Source organism: Hyperolius riggenbachi, chromosome 4 (genome assembly GCF_040937935.1).
Source record: "Hyperolius riggenbachi isolate aHypRig1 chromosome 4, aHypRig1.pri, whole genome shotgun sequence".
NCBI lineage: Eukaryota > Metazoa > Chordata > Amphibia > Anura > Hyperoliidae > Hyperolius > Hyperolius riggenbachi.
In genome coordinates, this window is record NC_090649.1 from 425,634,445 (window position 1) to 425,648,401 (window position 13,957).

At 42.3% G+C, this 13,957-nt stretch overlaps 1 protein-coding gene across 5 annotated transcripts in view; it reads right to left on the minus strand.

Moving 5' to 3' along the window:
* Positions 1 to 13,957, minus strand: part of MACROD2 (mono-ADP ribosylhydrolase 2) — a 3,010,403-nt gene that overhangs the window by 71,930 nt on the left and 2,924,516 nt on the right. The gene's annotated exons all lie outside the window — the stretch shown is intronic.

Sequence of the window (13,957 nt, forward strand, 5' to 3'; positions counted from 1 at the left end):
CCAACAAGAAATCAAATGAGGTACGGGAGGAAGGAAGGAAGGAAGATGATATCAGCATTCATTATCTGTACATAAATTAAAAAATAAAGTACGAGAGACCCGCAGCATCAGCATAGTCTATCCAGGGAGACCATGTTTTATCAAACTGGTCCTTATGATCATCAGTTATTGCAGTCATTATTTTGCATATCATAACATGATGTACTTTTGCAACAGCTGGATCTAGTTCTAAGTAAGAGTCTTTCCATTTGGAAACTTGGTACGACTTAGCTGCATTTGCAATATGTTGGACTAGGCGGTGAGCTGGATAGCACACAGTGGCAGGCTTGTTGCCTAAAAGCAGTACCGATGGGTCATTTTGAAACATAAAATTAAAGGACCACTGTAGCGAAAAAAGGTTAAATTTAAAATACATGTAATAACATACAAATGATAAATTCATTTCTTCCAGAGTAAAAAAAGCCTTAAATGACTTTTCTCCTATGTTGCTGTCACTTACAGTAGGTAGTAGAAATCTGACATTACCGATAGATTTTGGGCTAGTCCATCTCTTCATATGGGATTCTCAGCGTGGCATTTATTCTTTATAAAGCTTCTACCTGAAAAGGATTTAAACAAAGATGCTGGCCAGCCTCCGTGCTCGCGTCATACTTTTTTGGCAGCTGGATGAAGCAACTGCCATTCGTTAAATGCTTTTGAAAATAAAGAAACCCAAGGGAATTCCCTACTCCAAAACCTGTTGGTTCTGTCACATTTCCACTACCTGCTATAAGTGACAGCAACATAAAAGAAAAGTGATTTATGGCTCATTTTACTCTGGAAGAAATGCACTTCTTATTTGAATGTGTTTACCTGCATTTTAAAGTTTACGATCTTCGCGATAGTGGTCCTTTAAGGACATCTGTTATAAGGCTTTTGACCTTTGATCAAAAAACTAAGGGACATGCCCACGAGGTATTTATTTTTTTAACATATAAACAATGCAGCGGTGTTGTGGTGCTAATTGTGCAACATGCACTACTATAGGAGAAATACATTGTGAATTAATAAGTAAGGTGAAAGAATTAAAAAGAAAGGCTTTGTGTATCGAGCCCATGTAGAGCTTCTCATGTTCTCGGGAGAGCAAGAAAGCACTTTTGCTGTGAGTGCATCCCTATTTCTGACCTGCATGCTAGTTTTGTGTCTATGACAAACTAATGAAGTCACAAGAAGAGAAGGACGCTTAGGAAATTGGCAGCTTCTTAAGAAAAAATCCCTTAGCAATGGCAGCTTCCATATTTCTATGCAGACAGGTTGCTTTAACCTTTGAGAAGAGTGCCAGCACTGGCAGGTTAAGTGTCTGGAGTAAGTGACTGATAATAGTCCTGCAACGTGCACAGTAAGCATTCTGCCGGATGTCTTTCCTGAATACTGCAACCGAGATTCGAGACTCATGCATCCATTCAAAGAGTAATAAAGCCAGCTGTAGAAACATTAAAATAAAAAATCCATTGCGCTGGCAAACGCAATGAAATTGACACATAAATAATAAATACGACAGTCTTTAAATGAAAACGCCGAATGTCTGACGCTAAGCAAAAATAATACTTTGTTTAAGGAACTACACAAAAATCATTTCCAGCAGCTGTCAACAATAAAACCCATACATAAATCAATAAGGGAGATAAAATGTATTATTAAAAACCAAAAACACGATGTTGCTATTGCCTGTGCGAGTCCCCGGCCAGCATCTGAAAAGTCATTAACACACAAAATGCATGACATTGGCAAGGGGGGGGGGGGGGGGGGAGTTGATTTGTTTTATTTGGGAATAAATATTTAATCCTAGGTTTGCTTTTAATAAATATCTTATTCATGAGTGATGCAGAACTAAAGGTCTCTAAAAGCACCAAGTCTGTTGTTTACCCAAACAGCCCTGAAAAAAGGCAGAAAGCCAATGGGTTTTATTGATTGAAAGGCACTGCCATTTCTCCACCAGTTTAAGTGATTTTCAGTGGCATTTAACATCTTTAAAGAAATTGACTAGCTAGGCACTCTTACTTAAAAAGGTAGAATGCCAACACAATTAACGTTTTGAGTGAAGGCAATTTTGGATGAATAGAAAGCTGACCAGTATCATTTACAGCCTATTACGCTAACTATACGCCAAAATGTATTATAAGATCATGTATGTCTTGAAGGTAGTGATCAGTTGCGTTGCAGAATAATTCTGCATGTCAACAGGGCGGGATTTCTGGAAATGCCACCAAGGCCCTGGCCTTGGGCAGCAACTGGCCAAGGGGCAGCTGGACACGGAAGAGTGATTGCTGCAGATGGAATGCAGAGGTTGCAAATAAGGAGAAACCCATGGAAATAGGGAGCTGCTGTAGGAGGCTGCTGTACATGAATGGAAAGACATGGAAGTGGGGGCTGCACAAGCAATAGGATGGGGGTGCTGCACATGTAAGGGAAGCTGCAAGAAAGTTGGCCAATGGGTGGAAATAAATTAATTAATCCTACAAGACTGTGTTACAAAATGGTGCTTTATACATAATGGATGATGTTGATAATAATACTACTACTACTAATAATAATGTGGCTGAATCAAGCAATGATTTCATATCTATGCCAATAACTTACAAAATTAAAAAATATATATGTCTGATCTGTGCTACATCCTTCGAGATAGAGAGTCTGACTAATTATCCCTTCCTATGGGAACTAGTCAAATAGGCCCTTTCAAAAACAGGCACTAGTTTGACAGTCAGGTCTGTGCAGAAATTCTGTGAAAATCGGAAGCTCCTCTCTAAGTTTGACTGCATTTGCCACATTCTTGTTTCAGGTGTGTGATTCAGACACTACTGAGGCATGAAAGATCAGCAGGATGCCAGGCAACTGGTTTTGTTTAAAATAAAATAAATATGGCAGCCTTCATCATATTCCTTCAGTTTAGTTGCCCTTTAAGGTAGCTACCTTAAAGGGCAACTGAACTGAGAGGGATATGAAGGCAAACAATTCAATAAGAAGGCATAAAATGCAATAAAACATTACATTTTTCTTTTTTTTATGGAAAAAAAAGTTAATTGTACAAAAAAAGGATTGTTTTAAATGTTTTTTAATTGAAAAATATGATAACATTTCTACGGGTTTCATTTTTCCATATTTGTCGGCCATGGTGGTAAATTCGGAACAATTTTTTCAAGAAATTGAATAGAGCAGCATAGTTTGTAAATTTCTTGATTCAATGACTCAAATAATTTTTTCTGAGTTTTCAATATTTTTTTCACAACTGGGCAAGAATTTAAAATATTTGTGATAGACAGAGTGGTTAGAGTTTTTAAAAGTTACAATTAATAGGTATATTTTAATACTGCACCTGTTGCTTGACACAGGCTCTACATTCATTTGGAAGGACACCAAAGCCAGTTACAACATTGAAAATACCAAGTTAGCACCAAGCCACCAGCACCAGAACCCTCCTTCCTTGCTGCAGTATTACACGAAGGGGATTTTTAGGGGAGTTATATTAATAACTGCTAGGACATAAAGGGTCAAAAATTTGCTTCAAGCTAGGATACGGGAAAGTGGTTATTTGGGAGGGGGCAGTTGTGTTAGGGTTGGCTACCTCATGGAATATTAAGGTGTGTTTATGTTAGAATGGTAGTAGATGCTTGGATGTTAGATAGTGCAATCAATTGAGAATAGTATTTTATGTTGGTAGGTAGAGATGGCCCGAACGGTTCGTCAGGTGAACGGTTCACGGGGAATTTCGGTGGTCCGCGTTCGCCCACGAACGGGAACTTTATGGCGGTTCGATTTGCCTCCTATACTACATCATTAGGGTCAACTTTGACCCTTTACAGCACAGTCAACGGGCACATTGTAGCCAATCTGGCTACACTCCCTCCTGGAGCCACTCCCCCCCTTATAAAAGGCAGGCAGCGTCAGGCATTGGACTCACTCGTGTAACTGCATTAATTAGAGAAGGGAAAGCTGCTACAGACTCTCATAGGGAAAGGTTAGTTAAGCTTTTGTAGGCTTCTTAGCTTGCTCCTTGCTGATTCTTATTGCTAAAAAAGCACCCCTCAACAGCTCTTTTGAGAGCTAATCTTGTTCTTGTGATCCAATTTTTTTTGTGTGTGTGTGTCCCACTGACACTTGTGTTGCATAGACAGCCTTGGTAATTCCTATTGTGTGTGCCACTGCCAGGCCCAGCACAGTCAGTGACTACCTGTGTGTGTGACAGGTGCACATTGTAATACCCATCACTGCATACACCTACCTGTTGTTCACAGTGCACCCACCTACCTACGTGAGCGCACAGTGTCAGTCCAGTACCTGTCTGGGTGCGACAGGTGCACATTGTAATACCCATCACTGCATATACCTACTACCTGTTGTTCACTTCAGTGCACCCACCCACCTACCTACATGAGTGCACGCAGTGTCACTGTGCCTGTCCGGTACCTGTCTGTGTGTGACAGGTGCACATTTATAATACCCATCACTGCATATACCTACCTGACAGTCACTGTTGTTCTATCATTGAGCTATCAAAGCCCGGCGACCAAATGGGCTAAAAACCGCCATGGCCTGCACTCTGGCCATGGTGTGCACCAGTCTAGCATGGCCGTCACTACACAAACAGCTGTTTGCGGTGCGTTACACAGTGAGTTTGATGTGTCAGTGTGAAGCAGTACTCTAATTACACTCCCTGACTGATGTATACACATGCAAGATGTTAAAGCACTTTAGGCCTCCAATTTAGCATGCAATGTGATTTCTGCCCTTAAAACGCTGATTTTTCCCCGGGACTTTTGGCATCTATCCCACTCATCCATGCAAAAACTCAGATGTTAGACCCCTTGAAACCTCTTTTCCATCACTTTTGTAGCCAGCATAAGTGTTTGTAGTTTTCAAAGTTCGCCTCCCCATTGAAGTCTATTGCGGTTCGCAGAAGTACGCATTCGCTTTTCGCGAACCGAAAATTGGAGGTTCGGGCCATCTCTATTGGTAGGTTAATGGTGGAGGGTGGAGGGCAAAAACGAATTGTTATATTTTACTGATTTTGATGCTGCTCTGAACAGAGTGATTTGGTGCTAAAACGAACAGATCTGAGATGTCACCATCATATTTATGTGTGTTCTGGCTATTCTAGCTACTACAGTACATCTATAATCAATTGGAAAATGAGCTATCTAACACAGAAATATTTACCAAATAGATTTGCAACATCACTATATGATTGGGCGCTGGTTAATGCCAATAATGAAATATCAGTAATATATTACCAATATTTTACTAAGCTTACCCGGTACCTTATTTTAACCACTTGACCACTGAGGATTTTTACCCCTTTAGGACCAGAGCCATTTTCACCTGTAAGCGCTCCTCCTATTCTTTCCCCAATAACTTAATCACAACGACTTGATCTATATCTTGTTTTTTTTTTTGCCACCAATTAGGCTTTCTTTGGGAGGTACATTATGCCAAGAATTATTTTATTCTAAACACATTTTAATTGGAATAATAAGAAAAAACGGAAAAAAATCATTATTTTCCAGTTTTCGGCCATTATAGTGTTAAAATAAAACGTTCTACTGTGGATAAAACCCACACATTTTATTTGCCTATTTGTCCCGTTTATTGCATTGTTTAAAATATTTCCCTAGTACAATGTATGGCACCCATATTTTATATCGAAATAAAGGTGGCTTTTTTCAATTTTGCGTCCATCACTAATTATAAGCCCTCAAATTTGAAAAAAACACAGTTATATACCCTCTTCACATACCTATTAAAAAGTTCAGTCCCTAAGGCAACTACTTATGTATTATATATATATATATATATATATATATATATATATATATATATATATATAATGTTTGGGTACCATGGGGGAGCGCTGGTGGTAACTGTAACAGTGCCGGTGGTAACGGTAGCGCCATTGTCTAGCTTTTGCATCCCTGGGACTTCAAATGAAGTTTCCCAGGGTGTGGTTATACTACACCTGATGCAGTAAGTAGTTAAGGTGAACCCGAGCCTAAGCTCTGGTAAAAAAGGAAACACTTGCCTTAGAAGAGGGAAGCCTCTGGATCCTATAGCTCAGAGCGCAGGGAGGACTACAGACTTATGGGTAAGTAATCCCCTCTCTCAGAGCTGCACACTTGAGGCAATCAAGCTTCATTTTAATCACTGATTCGAATAGCTCACTACTCGTGAGCTCAACACTATTCATAAATACCCTGTGATATTTGTCAGTCCACAAAGTTCTACAGTTCTTTTGTTACTACAGTAATAAAGATAGGAAAAGTCAAATTTGACACCAAAAGAGCCTTGTGGCGACTCAGGTCCTCGGACTGCAATCTTAGGCCTGAAACATAATTAGATGGACTTCTGCTTTTGGAGGAGAAGTAAAACATTTTACAGGAACTAACACATTAAGTTTGTCAAGTTTTTCCAAAATATAATACTCACAAAATTAATCTGTAAGACAAAAAAATAAAAACATATGTTTCTTCTTCTAACCAATCATCTTTCAAAAAATGTGACCTTTAAATTTTACCGTTAAAATAAAACTATTTATGCAATTGCACAGCTGTTAGAGACTAATGTAAATCATTTTACTGCATAATTGTAAGTGATTCTACTGTGTAATTCTAAGTGATTGTATGGTGTAAATGTAAGAGACTTTACTGAGAAATTCTAATATAAGCCAAAGCTAGCTGACATTTGAAGTATTTTTCAGTTTATTATAAGCTTTGTCATAAATTTTAAGCCTTTCCTCCAGAGGGCTGAAATGTCACTAATAGCAGAGCAGTGTAACTTCAGGGACTAGCTTTTGTTTCAGTCCTGAATCTCTGCTGTGATATTTGACACTTGTATTAAAAAAATATTCACCCTGACATTCTTAACTACTGACTTTGCTTAGATCAGACTGATATTTCTGTTTTGTTACAGCTTTCTAGGTCAATTCAAATGGAAAATAAAACTAACAGGGCATGGGTTGCTTAACCCCCTTGGCGGTACACAGTTTCTCAGGCTGCGTCCGCCAGGAGGTTTTTTGCCCCCAAATTTTTTACTAAATGCTTTAGCTAGCATTTCGCTAGCTAAGCGTATGCTAAAGGTTGCTCCGGTCCCCCCCCATGCCCGCCGATCGCCGCCGGCTATACATACCCCGCCACGATCCCGCAGAAAGCGCAGTTTCCCGGTCGGCTTCCGGCGTTGCTATGGCGACGATCGGAGATGACGTCATGACATCAGCCGCAATCCCGATCTCCGTTATTGCGAAGCCTGGAGCCAATTGGGCAGCTGCCGGCATGGGACCGCTGGGGGGTACATATAGCGGAAGTTATTGCGGGCGATCGTGGGGGACCGGAGCAACTTTGTGCATACTCTTAGCTAGCGAATCGCTAGCTAAAGCGTATGCGACCAATAAAAAAATATAAAAAGTCCTGGGGCCATGTGATCCTCCGCGGCGGCTACCCCGTGTGTAGCACGGGGTTACCGCTGAGGAGGTTAAAGAGACCCTGAAGCGACAAAAAATTATGGTATAATGAATTGGTTGTGTAGTACGAATAATTACTAGAACATTAGTAGCAAAGAAAATATTCTCATTTTTATTTTCAGTATATATATATATATATTTTTTATAACATTGCATCATTCTCTAATATTTGCAGTTTACACACTACTCAGCATTCTACATGATTTTACAGAGCAAGCTAGTGAACTTGTGGAACTGCTCTCTGCAGGAAAATAAACAATACTGTGCCAGGCACTTGAGATAATAAGCTTCAGAAGACAGAGCTCTCTGTGACTTTGAAAGTTGTGGAGCTCAATGGCTTTTTTGCATAGATAACAACTGGAGTTTCTTAACTCTCCCTGTACTGGAAACAATATTAGACTTGTGTCTCTGCTCCAAATGTTTTATTTCTTAGCTGTACATACAAATTATTATATCATGTTTTTTTTTTGCTTCAGTGTCTATTTAACTGAGAGGGATATGGATGTTTACTTTTAAACAATACCAGTTGCTTGGTAGTCCTGCTGATCTCTTTGGCTGCAGAAGTGGCTGAATCACACACCGAAAACAAGCATGCAGCTAATCCAGTCTGACTTCAGTCAGAGCACCTGATCTGCATGCTTGTTGAGGTGCTGTGGCTAAAAGTATGCGAGACACGGGATCAGCAGGAGAGTCAGGCAACTGGTATTATTTTAAAAGAAAAAATCCATATCCTTCTCAGTTTAGGTTTTCTTCTAAGTGTGTATTACAAAAAATAACTTTTATTAGAAACACCCAACAAAATTGCAAAAGCCCCCATACAACTACAGTATATACTAAACACAGATAAAATAGTGCAGTTAACAGTTTAAATTAATTATACTTCTTATAACATATTAATTTACAAGTCATTTTCTATAGTATTTAGAATAGTCAAAATTTGAAAATGTGTAAGAAGATGCAATACAAGAAAAGTAAAGTAAAAATAAAAGTTTATCTTACTTAAAAGGTCACCAGTCAAAGGACACCTTGGGTTAGGTATTGTTTAGAAAGATTAGAGCTATAGGCTGAATTGAGCAGCGGCATCTTTTCTTGCTTAATATTAGAGATTATGATTAATAAATTGGAAAAGTTTCCAAATAAATGTAAATTTTGTTGCAGTAGGAATGCAGATTCAGGCTACATTCACAGTGGGACGTTGCGGAGCTGCGTTATAGAGTCTTATAATGCAGCTTACCGCACTGCAATGCTAATCCTATGGGACGTTTACTATGCGATATTAGCATCGCATCGTAACGTTTAGCATTATGTTAAAGCACTGCTGCAGTGCGTTACCTCTAAACGCACAAGTTACCAAGTACAGGAAAGCATACTTTTCATTGCCTGTATACTGTACTGTACCTACTGTATGCGACGGTAACACAGCGATAATGTGCCTTACCATTTTTATTTTTTTTTCTGCATTGCGTTGTAATGTTGCGTTGTCTCTTTACCGCTGCATTACAATGTAACGTCCCACTGTTGAAGAGAAATCGAGAGCCCAATATGGTGTAGTATGTCAAAATTGATTGGATAAATGAAACAGTGAGATGGTAATACTCACAAACACGGGTTACCACCTAGGTAACCACTCATTAGGCAGGTGAGGAGATTAGACCTGTCCTCACTCAGGATTAAGAAGTCGCTCTCTGTAGATAGGAAGAAAGGGGGTAGATCACCCCTCCACCTGGGGTGGACTCAAATATATTGGTAGGTGAACAGAGGCGCCAGAAGGATAAAAGTACATAACATTTTTAAAAAATTGCTGGGAGGAAGTGGTGGACTCGTCTCCGTTAAAGCAGACACCAAGGACTGTAAATGTATAGATATACACATTTATTGAAAATACCCCAAAGATGCAACGCGTTTCGCGGGCACAGCCCACTTCTTCAGGCAATAAGCAGGGGATAAACAACAGCAATTCAGTTATAGCAAGCAGAGCACCACTGTGAATAAGCCTTGAAACTGGACAAATACAAAATCAGTAGGGAGGATCAATGAGATACAAATATTTCTGAGTTTATGCAGGATTATGTAAATGTTTATGCAAATATATGCAGCTTGAATATGGACCCACCCAGTTTTAAATTGATTGGTCCATTTTCAAGCTGCATATATTTGCATAAAAAATTACATAATTCTGCATGAACTTGTAAATATTTGCAATTAAATGATTTTCCGTAAAAATCAGTAGAGATGGCCCGAATGGTTCGCTCGTGAACTTATTCGCGCGAACTTCGGTGGTTCGCGTTCGCTGTGAACCGCAAACTTTATGGCGGTTCGACCCGCCCCCTATACTGCATCATTAGGGTCAAATTTGACCCTAGAAATCACAGTCAGCAGGCACAGGGCAGCCAATCAGGCTACACTCCCTCCTGGAGCCCCACCCCCCCTTAAAAAAAGCAGGCAGCGTCACTCATATCACTCACTCGTGTGACTGCAGTATTTAGAGAAGGGAGAGGTGCTACCGAGAAATTAGGGAAAGCTTAGTTAGGCCACAGTTAGGCTTGTTAGGTTGCTCTTTCTTGCTGATACTTATTGCTAAAAAGCACTACTCATCCTCAACAGCTCTTTTGAGAGCTAATGTTGTTCTTGTGATTTTTTTTTTGTGTGGGTCCCACAGACACTTGTGTTGCATATACAGCCCTGTCAGTCAGTCGCAGCTGCTGCTGGGACCTTGGCCCCTTGGTAATTCCTACTGGGCCACTGCCAGGCCCAGCATATTCAGTGACTACCTGTGTGTGTGACACCTGTACAGTTGTAATACCCATCACTGCATATACCTACCTATTGTTCAGTGCACCCACCTACCTACGTGAGCGCACGCAGTGTCACTGTGCCTGTTCGATACCTGTGTGTGTGTGACAGGCGCACATTTGTAATACCCATCACTGCATATACCTACCTATTGTTCAGTGCACCCACCTACCTACGTGAGCGCATGCAGTGTCACTGTGCCTGTTCGGTATCTGTGTGTGTGTGACAGGTGCACATTTGTAATACCCATCACTGCATATACCTACCTGTTGTTCAGTGCACCCACCTACCTACGTGAGCACACGCTGTGTCACTGTGCCTGTTCGGTACCTGTGTGTGTGACAGCTGCAAATTTGTAATACCAGTCATTACATAATTGTTCACACTACCTGTGTGACCGCACGCTGTGTAATATACCACTCCATGCATACCTGTTAACTGCACCTGTGTGACAGCTGCACATTGTATTAGTCAAGTCATACCCCCCCCCCCCCCGATATGGACAAAACAGGTAGAGGAAGAGGCAGACCCAGAGGCAGGCCACCTGGCAGGTCTGTTCGAGGTCGTGCTGACATGATGTCGTGTGGCCCTGGACCAAAGTATAATGCTCAGAAGAAGGCACGTCCCATCAACTCCCAAGATTGTCAGGACGTGGTTGACTATTTAACACAGAACGCCTCATCTTCCGCAACCACCAGCGCTACTACAAGCACCACATCCACTGCATTTGACACTTTGCAGGAATTATTTGGTGGGGAATTAACTGATGCACAGCCATTATTGTTACAACAAGATGAAGGCGCTAAGCAAGTTACAACACCTCATATGTCTGCAATGGGTAGACAACCTGAGGAAAAGTAGCACACAAAAGAAAAGCCACCCTCCTTCTCTTCTTCCTCCTTCAGGTGCATCATCAACAGCCGCTTTCTCCCTTGCACCTTCACAATCACAGCCACCCTCCTCCACTCCGCCTCTCACCTTGAGCGGTTCCTGCTCTTCTGACAACAGCAGCAGCCAGGTGTCTGTGAGGGAAATCTTTGAGCGGAAGAAGTCAATGTCTGCCAGTCACCCCCTTGCCCGGCATCTGACAGCTGGCTTAGCGGAACTGTTAGCTCGCCAGCTGTTACCATATCAGCTGGTGGACTCTGAGGCCTTCCGAAAATTTGTGGCCATTGAGACACCGCAGTGGAAGATACCAGGCCGCAATTATTTCTCCAAAAAGGCGATACCCAAACTGTGCCATGAAGTTGAGAGGCAAGTGGTGTCATCCCTGGCACACAGCGTTGGGTCAAGGGTCCATCTGACCACGGATGCCTGGTTCAGGGCAGGTATATTACTTACACAGCCCATTGGGTCAACCTGGTGACCGCTGGCAAGCAGGGAGTACGTGGCTGTGCAGCAAACCTAGTGACACCACGGCTTGCAGGCAGGCCTGCTGCCACCTCCTCTCCTCCTGCTACATCCTCTTCACTGTCGTCCTCCTCCTCCTTGGCTGAGTGGCAGTTCAACTGTACTGGTGCTGCGATCTCCACTCCAGCTACACAGCCCCAGCTCCCCAGGGCCTATGCTGCATGCCACGTACGATGGTGTCATGCCATCTTAGACATGACTTGCCCCAAAGCAGAGAGTCACACTGGAGCAGCTCTCCTGGCTGCTCTTAACAAACAGGTGGATCAGTGGCTGACCACGCACCAACTGGAGATCGGCAACGTGGTGTGTGACAATGGCAGCAATCTCATTTCGGCTTTGAATTTGGGAAAGTTGACACATGTTCCCTACATGGCACATGTGCTGAATCTCATCATTCAGAGATTTGTGTCTAAGTACCCAGGCTTACAGGACGTCCTGAAGCAGGCCAGGAAGTTGTGTGGGCATTTCAGGCGGTCTTACACGGCCATGGCACGCTTTGCCGATATTCAGCGGAGAAACAACTTGCCGGTGAGACGCTTGATTTGAGATAGCCCGACTCGCTGGAATTCGACCCTGCTGATGTTCGACCACCTGCTACAACAGGAGAAAAGTTAAAAAGGGGAAGAGCTGTTAGGACGCATCCACCCAATCAACATTAGCCCGGTCGGATGCGTACTAATGGGCGCATCTAGAGTTGAGCCGAAATTTTCGTAATTTCGCATTACTATAATTACGCATGCAAAATTTGCGATTACGATGCGAAATTACGGAAGCGTAATAGACATTAAAATCGTAATTGAAAATACCGTAAGCGTAATTTTCAACGCGTAATTTCGCGTTTCGTTCATACCGTAATTTCGCATTAAACCATTACGCTCCGGTATAAAAAAGCCGCCGACTTTAAGGGTTAATAGCAAAGCCCCCTTGAATGCTAAGAGCCTCAAATTTGGAGAGTATATTAAGGATATCAGAAGGAAAAAGAGGAAATTTTTTTTTTTCAAAAAGACCTTATAGTTTTTCAGAAAATCAATGTTAAAGTTTCAAAGGAAAAATGTATACATTTAAAAACCCGCCGACTTTAACGGTTAATAGCAAAGCCTGCTTAAAGTTTAGGAACACCAAATTCCCAGGGTATATTAAGGGGATCAGTGGGAATAAGAGGAAATTTTTTTTTTCAAAAAGACGTTATAGTTTTTGAGAAAATCGATTTTTAACTTTCAAGGGGGAAAATGTCTTTCAAATGCGAAAAATGTCGTTTTTTTTTGCACAGGTAACAATAGTGTATTATTTTCATAGATTCCCCCAAGTGGGAAGAGTTTTACTTACTTCGTTCTGAGTGTGGGAAATATAAAAAAAAACGACGTGGGGTCCCCCCTCCCAGACCTCTTTAACCCCTTGTCCCCCATGCAGGCTGGGATAGCCAGAATGCAGAGCACCGGCCGCGTGGGGCTCCGCACCCTGACTATACCAGCCCGCATGGTCCATGGATTGGGGGGTCTCGGAAGGGGAGGGGCAGCCAAGCTTTCCCCTCCCCCTCCGAGCTTTTGTCCAATCCAAGGGGCTCTTCTCCACCTCCGATGGGCGGTGGAGGTGGAGGCCGCGATTTCCTGGGGGGGGGGGGGGGGGGGGTTCATGGTGGCATCTGGGAGTCCCCTTTAAAAAGGGGTCCCCCAGATGCCCACCCCCCCTCTCAGGAGAAATGAGTATAGAGGTACTTGTACCCCTTACCCATTTCCTTTAAGAGTTAAAAGTAAATAAACACACAAACACTTAGAAAAAGTATTTTAATTGAACAAAAAACATAACCACGAAAAAAGTCCTTTAATATTCTTAATTAACCATTAATACTTACCTGTCCCTTTAAATAAATGATACCTCGCAATATCTTCGGAAATTGGCTAATCAGTTACAATGTAACAAAGTTATTACAATGTAACAACTTTGTTACATTGTAACTACGCCGCACCCGACGTCACTCGCCGCTCAGCCGCCGCATACACTTACGCGTCCGTGCAGGACGCTAAGTCCCCGCCGGCTCCCACCGTCCACCCCGCCCACATCTGTCACCCACATGTCACCCACATGTGGGTGACATGTGGGAGAGGCGGGGAGGGCAGCGGGAGCCGGCGGAACTTAGCGTCCTGCACGGACCCGACAGAGCTCTGAGCTATATAGCTCAGAGCTCTCTAAGCATCTTTGTATTTGGGCTCCAAGGAGCCCCATTGGTCCTTAGCAGACCAATGGGGTTCCTTCAAATCAGAAGGA